Raw genomic sequence first — 9,594 nt, 5'->3', positions numbered from 1 at the left:
GCTCCAAAATTCCCTAAGGTTAAGGTAATCATGGTTTTTCACTTAGGGCTTAGTGTATGAGCTTCAAAACAAAGAAATGAGGAAAGTGTACGCTCAAAATGGGTTATCAAAGGATTACAGCAAGGTAGGCTTCTTTGGCTAGAGAGGCTCAAGAACAAAATTGCCTTTATCACTTCTAAACATGCATATCCATCAAGAGTTATCAAAAAGAGTCAAGCCAAGGCATATGCGCAAGCAATCAAGAGACATATCACACACACGAAAGAACATGAAGTGGCTCAAATTCTCACACAGGGTATTTGTCACAATCAAATCAACCTCTAAAACATCATAATCATCTTCCAAGCAGAGAAAAGCAAGAATTTCAAACTAATCAGAGTATCAATGAGGTGAAGGAAAAATCTACAACCTAAACAAAGTCCAGAGATCAAGAGAAACATGTAAAATTGCACACAAGACACGACAAAAACAACCTAGAAAAGAAAAAATTTAACACACAAAACAAAAACTAACAAAGAAAAATCAGAAACTCCCCCAATAGACCACACTTAAACTACACAGTGTCCTCAATGTGTCATAAGCATAAGATCAGAAATCAGAACAATCAACAGATCATGGACAAGTGCAATAAAGTAGGGAAAGAGGGAGAAGGAAAAAGAAAACTCCCCTAGGTTAGGGTGGAAGCTGCCAATTTTGAACTATCAGGGAGATGTCTTCCACCACAGGATCCAGCAAGGAAGTTTTGACGAAGAACTGCTTCATCCTCTAGATTTGATCAAGCAAGTGATGACAAATTTATGAACACCGAAAAACGGCCACAAACTTGTTTAACAATCGGCAAGTGTGACCGAATCGTATCAAGTAATAAAACAAGGTAAGACCAAGTATCGTTTTCCCAAAGGACTCACGGCCTAGTTTAGCTATATGATTTGTTGATTATTTAACACTTAAGAACAAATTGATTGTAGGTTTAAATGCAAAAGAAAGTAATTAAATATGTATGCATGAATTTGATCAATGGAGAAAAACAGAATACAAACACTTCAATGAATTAGATGGATGAGTATGTTATTGGGGTTATCAATTTCATCTTATCCACTCTCATATATTTTTAGGAATTCATCATTTTTATCATCAATGCTAATGCCACTCTCGAAATCACCTTGCAAGAAGGCCTATCCTTAACTACGAGTTCATACAATTCCTAGCATTCCTAGTAATTAGTTCTTAAAGTGCAGGAGCTTAAAGGCAACCAATATGCTATTAGGAGAAATTCCCCGGATCTAGACTTCCCCGTACGTTCCCGTATCGACAAAATCAATAATCATGGCAATGAATGAGTTAAACAAAGCACGCATTAAGCAAAGAGGAAAAACCCTAGCTAAAGATGAAAGAAAGCATATATCTTAATATAAGACGTTAAAACACAAATTCCATATATGAGAGTTTCAAAAGACTACATTGATTCCCCAACAACAATACAAGGTTTAGTTCACCATATCCATGGTGAAACTAGATGAACAATAATGAAAGAATAAAAGATAGAACCCTAGAAAGAGGAGAAGGTAGCCTGAGCATCCAAGATCTTTCTTCAAGGGGTGGAAAAGTGAGTGTTTGCTTCGTCTCTGCCAAAGATACAAACCCTAGGACGTCCTAAAGCTTATATACTATTCTAAAAATATAGAAAATTAGGCCCAAGCCTAAAATAGTGCCGCTCAGTGGTAAACTACCGCTCAACGGTAAGTGCGTGAGTTGTTTTTCTCCCCTCAACGGCCTTTTCACCCCTCAGCGGAGCCAACGTGACTGCCTGAGTGCCGCTCAGCGGTAAACTGCCGCTGAGCGGCAGTTGCGGCTTCTCCTTTTGCACTTTTTGATGTCTTTTCTGATTCCATCTCTATCCTTCTTCACTTCTTTCACCAAATTCACCTTAAAACCTGCATAAAAACACTGAAATCAAGCATAAACCTGTCCAGCTCTCTTATTTCTGAAAATATAACCAAAAGCATGATTTCAAGCTAGTTTCTAAGTGTTAAAGGTTGCTTTTAGTATCAATTTTAAGCATGAAAATAACAGTTTTTCAACTGTTATCACAACCCCAAACTTAGAACTTTGCTTGTCCTCAAGCAAACAAGATGTAACTCAATCTTCTACCAATCTGTATAATGGTTCACTCATTCAAAAATCTTCTTTTCAAGATAAGTAAAGACTTCAATCAAACTCATGACAAAGATTTTAATCAAGACGTACACATGCTTTGGTGTTCACAAAGTCACTTATTATCCAACAAATGCTATTTTTCATGAATGATCAATTAACTAAACATGGATGTTCATGTGCTCAATGAATATTTCCTCACTAGGTAAAGTGTTTCACTCAAACACAAGTGTATAAGAGGTAATCACTCATTCACTCTACTATCATAATGTCACATGAATTGTCTTTGCCTTTCATTTAATCATAATCAAATAAATTCACAAGCATGCATCATCACAAGGACTTTTTCAATGGCTTATAATGTGGCTGGGCTAACAAGAAAATTGGTTTTTCTGGATCACAAAACCCTTGAGTTAAGAGAATCATATCAACACAGTCATTCTTACTTTTCCCAACTTTCCTTTGCATTGAGCTTTGCTTTTTCTTTTCTTTTCTTTCTCTTTTTCCTTTTCTTTTCATATTCTTATTTCTTAGCTCTTAGCTCAATGCTTTCAATTTCCCTTTCTATTTTACAACAACCCCAAACTTGAACATTTATCAATACCACAAAATATTTTCTACTTAACTCAAGGTAAAGCTTTTCAACAAGGGTTTCCAAATCATGTTCAAGGCTAAGGGTTCAAAGGATAGAACACATAGTGTTCTCTTTTAGTGGCTAATCATGAAATTGGCTAATATAAGGGTTACCAACAAATGGCCTTGATCATATGATGCAAACAAGCAAGTAATTCAATCATATAAAACCTGGGCAAAGTCATTCATATTTCCAAAGGAATAACATTCAATCACAAAAACTCTGAAGCTCAAAACCTCACATATAAGCTCATTCATATTTGACATAAACATCCTACTTAATATCACAATCACAATCATAATATCATGCAATTGTTCACAAAGCTTGTGAATCACCTGTATAAGCATATAACGTACATCTCAACATCAATCCATATCAAAGTATCATCAAGCATCACTTATCAAACAATCACAATCATAAGCAAACCATCATACCAGACAAAGTTTCCAATTGAGTACATCAAACTCTATTCTAAAACAACAGTAATTAAGTTCAGAACACAAAACCAACTAAAAGCATAAGTCCTGCTCTAGTTATGATAGCATTCATCAGTAAATGCTATCTCAGCTCCTCATCAATCTAAGCTGTCATTTGTATCCTCCTCTTCTTGTTCATCTTCAGCATCCTCAAATGCATCATCATCATCAGCTTCAACATCATCTTCCTTGTAACTATGCACCTATAAGAGACATGTACATGTCCCTCATTTGGAACGGTTCTGCTTCATGTGTCTCAGCAGATGCCCGACTATGTGCTTGCCCTTTTTCTCTGCGAGTACGGCGTGGTGGAACTGGTTGAGCTGCTTCCTCACCTCCATAGTATTGTCTATAATAGGCCTCATCAATTGCTTTCCTTTGCCTTTCAAAGGGTGGAGCTGAAGTATCCACCCCAGCTATTGATAACAGTTGAAAAACTGTTATTTTCATGCTTGAAATTGATACTAAAAGCAACCTTTAACACTTAGAAACTAGCTTGAAATCATGCTTTTATTCATATTTTCAGAAATAAGAGAGCTGGACAGGTTTATGCTTGATTTCGGTGTTTTTGTGCAGGTTTTAAGGTGAATTTGGTGAAAGAAGTGAAGAAGGAGAGAGATGAAATCAGAAAAGACACAAAAAGTGCAAAAAATGGCCGCTGAGGGGAAGAAACCAACTCACGCACTTACCGTTGAGCGGTACTTTACCGCTGAGCGGCACACTTATGGGCTTGGGCCTAAATTTTCTGTAATTTTAGAATAATATATAAGCTTTAGGACGTCCTAGGGTTTGTATCTTTGGTAGAAACGAAGCAAACACTCTCTCTTCCACCCCTTTGAAGGAGGATCTTGGATGCTCAGGTTACCTCTTCACCTTTCTAGGGTTTTATCTTTCATTCTTTCATTATTATTCATCTAGTTTCACCATGAATATGGTGAACTAAACCTTGTATTGTTGTTGGGGAATCAATGTAGTCTTGTGAAACTCTCATATATGGAATTTGTTTTTACATCTTATATTTAAGACCTATGCTTTCTTTCATCATTAGTTAGGGTTTTTCCTCTTTGCTCAATGCTTGCTTTGTTTAACTCATTCAATGCATGATTATTGATTTTGTCGATACGGGAACGTACGGGGAAGTCTAGATCCGGGGAATTTCTCCCAATAGTATATTGGTTGCCGTTAAGCTCCTGCACTAAAAGAACTAATTATTAGGAATGCTAGGAATCGTATGAACTCGTAATTAGGGATAGGCCTTCTTGTAAGGTAATTTAGAGAGTGGCATAAACAATGATGAAAAGAATGTTGAATTCCTAAAGTATATGAGAGTGGATAAGATGAAATTGATAACCCCAACAACATACTCATCCATATATTCCATTGAAGTCTTTGTATTTTGTTTTAGCCATTGATCAAATTCATGCATACATGTTTATTTTCTGTTTTGCATATTAAACTCCACTTATTTCGTTCTTAAGTCTTAAATAATCAACGAATCACATAACTAAACTAGGTCGTGAGTCCTTTGGGAGAACGATACTTGGTCTTACCGAGTTTATTACTTGAAACGATTCGATCACACTTGCCGATTGTTAAACAAGTTTGTGGCGCCGTTTTTCGGTGTTCATAAATTTGTCTCAGCAGATGCCCGACTTTGTGCTTGCTCTCTTTCTCTGTGAGTACGGCGTGGTGGAACTGGTTGAGCTGCTTCCTCACCTCCACAGTATTGTCTATAATAGGCCTCATCAATTGTTTTCCTTTGCCTTTCAAAGGGTGGAGCTGAAGTATCCACCCCAGCTATCTTGCAGAGGTGCGTGATTAAAGACGGATGTCCTAAGGGTGCTTTGTTGTTTCTTGTGTTAGCGCATACCCTTATCTCATCAGCTATTACCTGTCCAATATTGACATTCAAGTTCCTGATTGCACAGTAAAGGAGGAGTGCCCTGCTAAGAGTGATGTCTGACACATGAGAACATGGCTGAATGTTGGCATGAGAAAACGCCATCCAATACTTTGCAAGAGGAGTCAAGTCAGTTCTCCTAATGTTTACCATAACGCCAGTTCTATTCCTCTGAAAATGTCCTCCAAGTACACATAAAACTCTCTCTACATCCTCAAAATCAGCGTCTTCTTCCATACAGAGAGCAAACTGGCACTGCTCATCAGCCCACACAGTATCCAAGAAGTTGTTGATGGAATCAAGATCATACCTGATAGCATGGCCTCTGACATAGCCAAGGTAATTCTCAGCTGGATACTCACCAATCTTTTTTGCATTAGTGTAGAATTCTTTCACCACAACTATATTGGCAGGTGTAGGGTATGTGGCTAGCTTTCCCCAATCATTCCCTAACAATTGCTCTCCAAATTGAGGAGCGAAGTTAGGTATCATTCCAACCTTTCTCTCCATCAGTAGCCTCCTATCTTGGACTACCTTGAAATGCTTTTCATGTTTGAGAGATAGGAACCTACTAGAATGGGGTTGTTCTGGTTCCTTTTCTTTTCTTTTGGATGCCATGGTCTTTATTCTTTTGCCTGAAGAGGATGCCATTCCTACATCAAACACAAATACACAACCACCAAAAATTGTTGTAATTCATTAGTAACACACAAACAACACATATTTTGAAGCTAAACCACTGCTGAGGGTCAAAAATCACCCCTCAGCGCCACTAGTGCAGCAATCCAGAACACAATTCAGCAAAAATCTAATGTCTGTCAGAGTGCCACTCAGCGGCAATTTACCCCTGAGCGGTGACTCTGCAGATTTTTGAAAACTTCATTTTAACCTGTCCTAACTCCACCCACATGCAATTTTCAGTTTTTCAGATCAAAATCATTCAGTTTAATCGGTTCAAACTTCAATTAAATCATCAAATCATGCATAGAAATCAAAACCCCTAAAGATTCATGGTTTAACAATCAAATTTACATTCAAGAACCCTAGAATGAAAAATGCTTGACTTACTTGGGTGGAGATGCTAGATGAACTGAGAATGCTTTCAAGCTATGATGCTCTCTCTTCCTACCCCAAACTTAGATGGAAAGCTAGTGATGAAATGAGTGAAAGAGAGATTTTCTCAAAAGAGATGAGGGAAAAGTTGTAGAGAAACTTTGAAAAAGTATGTAGGAGTGTGTGTGCAGAGAAAAATCTGAAAAGAGAAACTAAGGCGCAGCTTAGGGTATAAAAATACCCTAATGGGCTCGGGTTCCGCTTAGGGGAAAATTAAGCCCAATCTGCGACACTACCGCTCAGCGGTAGTTTGCCGCTCAGCGGCACTTTCGGGAAGTGCTCTTCTTCTTCCTAGCTTAACCTAGGTGCCTCTTACCCATGCCTCTCACTTACTCCCTGCAATAACTTGTTCAGATTACTCATGCACAATCCTATTATGCAACTACAGCAGAACAAATAAAAATATAATCAATCAACTGGGTTGCCTCCCAGGTAGCGCTTGTTTAACGTCACGAGCCTGACCCAAAATCCACCAACACCCATCAGTAGATGTAATAAACCTAGTATCCTTCAGTGGATACTTATCCACCTAGCATCCTTCAGTAGATGCTATATCCCAACACAATATTTACGAAAATAATGTCCAAAAGTTCAAAATTACATCACCAAACCAAAAATTAAAAGTTCTTCAATCACTGGGTTGCCTCCCAACAAGCGCTCTTTTAACGTCATTAGCTTGACCCAATAAAGTTCAAGTTCCTTCTTCCTGGTTGATGTCCATATTCCACCAACTCCTCAACTGCTTCCGGTGTACTGTTTTGACTCTTCTAGAATATGGAGACTCTATCTCTATCATGTCCTTTTCTTTATAGCCTTTCACAACCCACAATTTGTTTTTGACTCTCACAGGTGTACCCAGTTGGAGTTGTTCTTTCATATAGTCATCAGGAACTTTCCTTCCTCTTCCAATCTTTTCTTTTTCCGGTACCTGAAACAATAAACAATGTTTACCTTTAACCTTGGGGCTTTTCATCTTGAGAGCTAGTCATGAGTACATCTTGAAATGCAGCTTTATGACTAGCTTCTTCATCCTGCATCTGCCTCTCTTCCTTGAAAACATCTACAACAACTGTCTCTTCTCTGTCTTGGAGCACCACTATACCTTTGTTCACATCAATGATAGCTTTGGCCGTTTTCATAAACGGTCTTCCAAGAATAATGGGTATCTTTTCAGTCTCCATCTCCATCACCACAAAGTCTACCAAGAACTGGAGTTTGCCCACACAAACTATAATATCTTCTGCGATTCCACAGGGTTCCTTTGAAGATCCATCTACCATTACTAAGCTAACCTTTACAGGCTTCACATCAACATCACTGATCTGCTCCAGTAAAGAATAAGGTATCACGTTAACACTTGATCCTAAATCGAGTAAGGCTTTGTTTATTCTCTTCTTCCCTATTGTGCATGGAATGGAGAAACCTCCTAGATCTTTTGCCTTTAGAGGGAATGGCTCCTTTTTAATAGCTTTATACTTCTTTGTATCATCCTCTCTACGTCTTTTCTTTGTAGAGACTTCTTCCTCAGGTTTAGTATAAACTGCAATTTGTTGTAATATATGATTCCAAGGTACATCATTGTCCACCATCTTGAATAATTCTGTAAAATCAAATTGCTTCTCTTGATTTATTGGAAAAGGAAAATTACTTTCTATCTCTCTTCTCTCTCCTTTCTCTTTTCTCTCTTTTCTTTCTTTTTCTCTTTTTTCTCTCTCTTCTTTTTGTTTTTCTCTCTCTTCTCTCTCTTCTTTTTCTTGTTCTCCTTCTCCTAACTCAACTCTCTCATCATTTGTACTCTCCACCACTTTGCATTCTTCCCTGGGGTTAACCTCAGTATTAGCCCCAAAATTTTTGTTTGGCTTCTCTTCCAACTGCTTGGTAATCTGACCCATTTGAGTCTCCTAATTCTTAATAGAAGCCTCAGTGCTCTTTTGAGTAGACTCAGTTTTCTGTATAAACTGATGAAGAGTTTCTTCCATCCTTATTGACCTTTCATTAAGTAAAGCAATCTGTTGCCATAAGGTTGGTTGTTGTTGTTGCTTATTGAATTGCACTATTTGTCCAGTTTGTCCGTGACCAATGCTTGGGTGTGGTTTCCACCCTTGATTAAAATTCCCCTGACGGTATTGATTGGCCATGAAGTATACATCCTCTAATGCTTCTACTGGAAAAGCGCATTGACCATTGATATGGTCACCTCCACATAATTCACACAATTGTGATTGAGCTTGTGCAACAATCTTTAACTCTTTTAGTAGTTGTGCAAGTGTTTTCGTAAGAGTCTCCAGTTGTTGAGTTAGTATCTTATTTTGTGCTAGCAAGGCATCATGGGTTTGTAACTGTAGAACTCCTTTTTGTTGTATAGGAGCTCCTCTTTCACTGTTGAGTTCATTGTCACTAGTAGCCATATTGTCAATGATTTTTGTAGCTTCCTCTGGAGTTTTCCATTTGATATTTCCTCCTGCTGAGGCGTCAAGCATCATCTTGGTTTGTGAACCAAGACCTCCAAGGAAGATTAGGAGTACTTGCACATCATCAAAGTCATGCGTGGGTGTCTTTCTTAATAAGCTTTTATACCTATCCCATGCATGCCCTAGTGATTCCTCCATGCCTTGCCTGAATGATGAAATCTCTTGCTTCCCTTTATTTACTTTTGATTGTGGAAAGTATTTGTTTAGGAACGTGGTCACCACTGCTTCCCACTCTGTAAAGCTTTCTTCTGGAAAAGAATTTAACCAAAGCTTAGTGTTGCCTCCTAATGAGAATGGAAACAAGCTAAGTTTGATTGCTTCGTCCGGCACCCCATTTATTTTCACTGTGTTGCATATCTCATTAAAAGTTGTGAGGTGCTCATATGGGCTTTCGTGAGACAACCCACTAAATTGATTACTCTTCACCAGTTGGATTAATGCTGGCTTAACCTCCATGTTGACTGCATTGACCCTCGGTCTTGCTATGCTGTTAAAGTGTTGAGGTCCAGCTATATTTGTGTAATCTGCAAGAGTTCTTCTGGCATTATTATTCTCCATATTCTCAATGCTATGGTCAGAACCTTGTGGTGATGGTTGTAACAGAGTTTCCGGAGGAGGAAAAAGTTCTCTAGATGTACGAATTCTTCTCCTCCGTCTACTCTCGTCTAAACCTTCAAGAAGAGGTTCTGCAGTTTTCTTGCTTCTAGTTCGGATTTCTTCCTGCATACACAAGAAAACAAAACCCTAGAAAAATTGGTTAGCACAAAAAGATATAAAAGAAGATATAAGATACGAGATAAGAAGATAAAATAAAAACAGAAAATAAAATAAAATAAAAATAAAAAC

This window comes from Vigna umbellata, chromosome 2, assembly GCF_029865625.1.
Source record: "Vigna umbellata cultivar VRB3 chromosome 2, Vumbellata_1.0, whole genome shotgun sequence".
NCBI classification, from domain to species: domain Eukaryota; kingdom Viridiplantae; phylum Streptophyta; class Magnoliopsida; order Fabales; family Fabaceae; genus Vigna; species Vigna umbellata.
Note: the sequence above shows the minus strand (reverse complement) of the source record.